We start from the raw sequence: 4,354 nt of genomic DNA, 5'->3' as shown, positions 1-4,354 counted from the left end.
TCTCAAAAAAAAAACAAAAACAAAACAACATTTTTTTTTTTAAATTGGAAAATTCAATTCAAAGAAAAAGAAAAGAGCCTTTGGGAGGTGATTAGATCATGAGGGCAGAACCAGAGTGACATTAATGTCCTTATAAAAGAGGCTGGAGGGAGTTCTTAGAACTGTGAGAAATAAATGTCTGTTGTGTAAAGCCACTCCGTTTATGGTATTCTGTTATAGTAGCCTGAAGGGACCAAGACAGTGGGCCTCTCCCTCTCAAAGTATGAGGTTTTTGTTGTTGTTTTTTTGCTAAAGCTGGAGACAAGGTGTACATAGAGAAGGTGTCACCTGTTACTTACCTTCTGTAGGAGAAAAATCCTGGTGTGAGAAGTTAGGGAAAAGAGAAAATGGGGTCAAATGTAACACTCCTGCTTTTGCTGAATGTGTCAGTTATTTGAACCATTCGCTCAATTTTCTTATCTTTTTATGCAGAGTATCTTTTATTACTTAATTAGATTAATACTGCCATAGTCTGTTTTCTGCTCCTTATAACAAATACCTGAGATTGGGTCATTTATGAGAAAAGAAATTTATTTCTTACAGGAGGCTGAGAAGTCAAACGTCAAGAGCCACATTTGGTGAGAGCTGTCTTATGGTGGGGACTCTGAAGAGTCCTGACGCAGTGCGGGGTATCAGATGGCCAGGAGGCAAAGCATGCTAGCTCTGGTCTCTCTTTCTTTTCTGATAAAGCTACCCGGTACCCTCCCATGATAACCCATTAATCCATTAATCCATGAATAGATTAATCCATACATAAGGGCTAAGCCCTCATGAGCCAATCACCTCTTAAAGGCCCTACCTCTCAAAATTGCCACATGGAGGATTAAATTTCAACATGTGCTTTGAAGGGCACATTCAAACCATAGCAGATACCATTTATCTTTCTAGCAGCTTAAACTAAAAAAAAAAAAAAAAAAGAACTAAAAAAGAAAATGAGAGTATAAATATAACTATTTTAGATTAACTATTCCCATACCTTTTCTCTGCCTCTCATTTTCTGGTATTTCTTAATGTTCTCACTTCTCTTTCTGACATATTTTGAGGAAATGGAAACGTGTACTATAATGCATACAGTTTAAAAATCTTGAGTTGACTTATTTGGTTTTAATATCTACTGTTTAACACCTATTAGAATGCATAATTTTAAAAAATAGTGATAGGCCGGGTGCAGTGGCTCATGCCTGTAATCCCAGCACTTTGGAAGGTCGAAGCAGGAGGATCACTTGAGGTCAGGAGTTTGAGACCAGCCTGGCCAACATGGTGAAACCCTGTCTCTACTAAAAATACAAAAATTAGCCAGGCATGGTGGCAGGCACCTGTAGTCTCAGCTACTCAGGAGGCTGAGGCAGGAGAATCGCTTGAACCTGGGAGGTGGAGGTTGCAGTGAACAGGGATCATGCCACTGCACTCTAGACTGGGCAACAGCGCGAAACTACGTCTCAGATAAAAAAAAAAAAAAAGGTCAGATGCTGTGGTTCACGCCTGTAATTCCAGCCCTTTGGGAGGCTGAGACGGGTGGATCACTTGGGGCCAGGAGTTCAAGACCAGCTTGACCAACATGGTGAAACCTTTTCTCTACTAAAAATACAAAAATTAGCCAGATATGGTGGTTCATACCTATAATCCCAGCTACTCACGGGGCTGAGGCAGATAATTGCTTGAACCTGTGAGATGGAGGTTGTGGTGAGCTGAGATCACACCACTGCATTCTAGCCTGGGCGACAGAGTGAGACTCCATCTCCAAAGAAAAAAAAAACAGTGATAATACCAAACACTGTGAGGATGCGAAGCAACCAGAATGCTCATAACTTTTTTTTTTTTTTGGTTGTTTCATTTTTTGTTTTTAGAGAAGGGGTCTTGCTGTGTCACCAGGCTGGAGTTCAGTGGTACCTTCTTAGCTCACTGCAGCCTCCAACTCCTGTCCTTAAGCAATCCTCCCACCTCAGCATCCCAAAGTGTTAGGATTACAGGCATGAACCACAGTATCCAGCTGTTTGTCAGTTTCTTACACAGTTAAACATACACTTAGCATATAACTCAACAATCCTGCTCCTAGATATCTACTCAAAAGAAATAAAAACTTATGTTTGCACAAAAACCTACACACAAATGTTTATGGCAGCTTTACTTATAATCATCAAGAATTAAAAACAACCCAGATATCCTTCAACCAGTGAATGGATAAATAAAGTGTGGTGTATCTATACAGTGGAATACCATTCAGAAATAAAAAGGAGGCCGGATACAGTGGCTCACGCTTGTAATCCCAGCACTTTGGGAGGCCAAGGATCACCTGAGGTCAGGAATTCGAGATCAGCCTGACCAACATGGAGAAACCTTGTCTCTACTGAAAATACAAAATTAGTCGGGCGTAGTGGTGCATGTCTATAATCCCAGCAACTTGGGAGGCTGAGGCAGGAGAATCTCTTGAACCCAGGAGGCGGAAGTTGTGGTGAGCCAGGATTGCACCATTGCACTCCAGCCTGGGCAACACGAGTGAAACTCTATCTCAAAAAAATAATAAATAAATAAATAGGAATAGACCAGGCATGGTGGCTCATGCCTGTAATCCCAGCACTGTGGGAGGCCAAGGTGTGCGAATTGCTGGAGCTCAGGAGTTGGAGACCAGCCTGGGCAACATGCTGAAACTCCATCTCTACAAAATATACAAAAAGTAGTCAGGCTTGATGGCGTGTGCCTGTAATCCCAGCTACTTGGGAGGTTGAGGCATGAGAATCACTTGAGCCTGGGAAGCAGAGGTTGCAGTGAGCTGAGATCACACCAATGCATTCCAGCCTGGGCAAAAGAGTGAGACTCCCGAGTAGCTGGGACTACAGGCACCTGCCACCGTGCTCGGCTCATTTTTGTAATTTTTAGTAGAGATGGAGTTTCACCATGTTGGCCGGGCTGGTCTCAAACTCTTGACCTCATGATCCACCCGCCTCGGCCTCCCAAAGTGCTGGAATTACAAGTGTGAGCCACTGCGCCCGGCCATCAACTTCTGCTTTTCTTTTTTTACGAAATGGAGTTTTGCTATTGTTGCCCAGGTTGGAGTGCAGTGGCGCCATCTCCGGCTCGCTGCAACCTCCGTCTCCTGGGCAATTCTGCTGCCTCAGCCTCCTGAGAAGCTGGGATTACAGGCACGTGCCACCACACCTGGCTAATTTTTTTGTATTTTTAGTAGAGACAGGGTTTCTTCTTGTTGGTCAGGGTGGTCTTGAACTCCCAACCTCAGGTGATCCGCCTGCCTCGGCCTCCCAAAGTGCTGGGATTACAGGCGTGAGCCACCACGCCCAGCTTAACTTCTTATATTTTAATAGTACTCAATAGTTCAAGCATTTTTATGTTGTCTTTCTAATCCTCATACAAACTCTAAAATTGATATTACTATCTGCATTTTATAGATGAAGAAACTGAGGTCTAGTCAGGGTAAATGATTTGTCTCAGGTCAAATGGCACATCAGCAGCAGAGCTAAGAACCAAATTCAAGTGCTCTGAATTCAGGTCCAAATTTCTTACCCAAGAAAAGAACTTACAAATACTAGGATCAATGACTAATGATTATAAAGAGCTCTAGGTGTATATATATATAGAGAGAATATTAGGCATTTTTTTGTGTGTAAAAATCTATTGTTTCTAAATATGTATCATGAAAATATATATACGAGTTTATTCTACATCACGTTTCTCCAAGCATTACTTCAACTCTGTAAGAAAACCTAGAGGTTTCAAACATCATATTGGAACATTTCTGTATAGCATTGGAAAAAATAAGCTATATTCAGGGACCAGGAGTTAAGTACCATGCATGCTTCATTTTGAGCTTGCAAAAATAGAGGCCTAAAATGCTTGCATCTGTCCATAGGTAAAGTAAAACAGATAAACAGTATATTTAAAATGCACAGACACTAATTAGTGGGTTAACAATTTCAAGCAGAGAATAATCCTCTTTCCCACCTCCCGTCCCCCGAGACGGAGTATCACTCTTACGCCCAGACTGGAGTGCAGTGGCATGATCTCAGCTCATGCAACCTCCGCCCCCCAGGTTCAAGTGATTCTCCTGCCTCAGCCTCCTGAGTAGCTGGGATTATAGGCATGCGTCACTATGCCCGGCTAATTTTTGTATTTTTAGTAGAGATGGGGTTTCACTATGTTGGCCAGGCTGGTCTTGAACTCCTGACCTCAGGGGATCCACCTGCCTCAGTCTCCCAATGTGCTGGGATTACAGGCGTGAGTCACCACGCCTGGCTGAATAATGCTCTTTTGGGATCATTCGGATCTGTTAATGTATTGCTAGCTTGTCTACCAATATCCA

Source organism: Colobus angolensis, unplaced genomic scaffold, assembly GCF_000951035.1.
Source record: "Colobus angolensis palliatus isolate OR3802 unplaced genomic scaffold, Cang.pa_1.0 Scaffold45, whole genome shotgun sequence".
NCBI lineage: Eukaryota > Metazoa > Chordata > Mammalia > Primates > Cercopithecidae > Colobus > Colobus angolensis.
Note: the sequence above shows the minus strand (reverse complement) of the source record.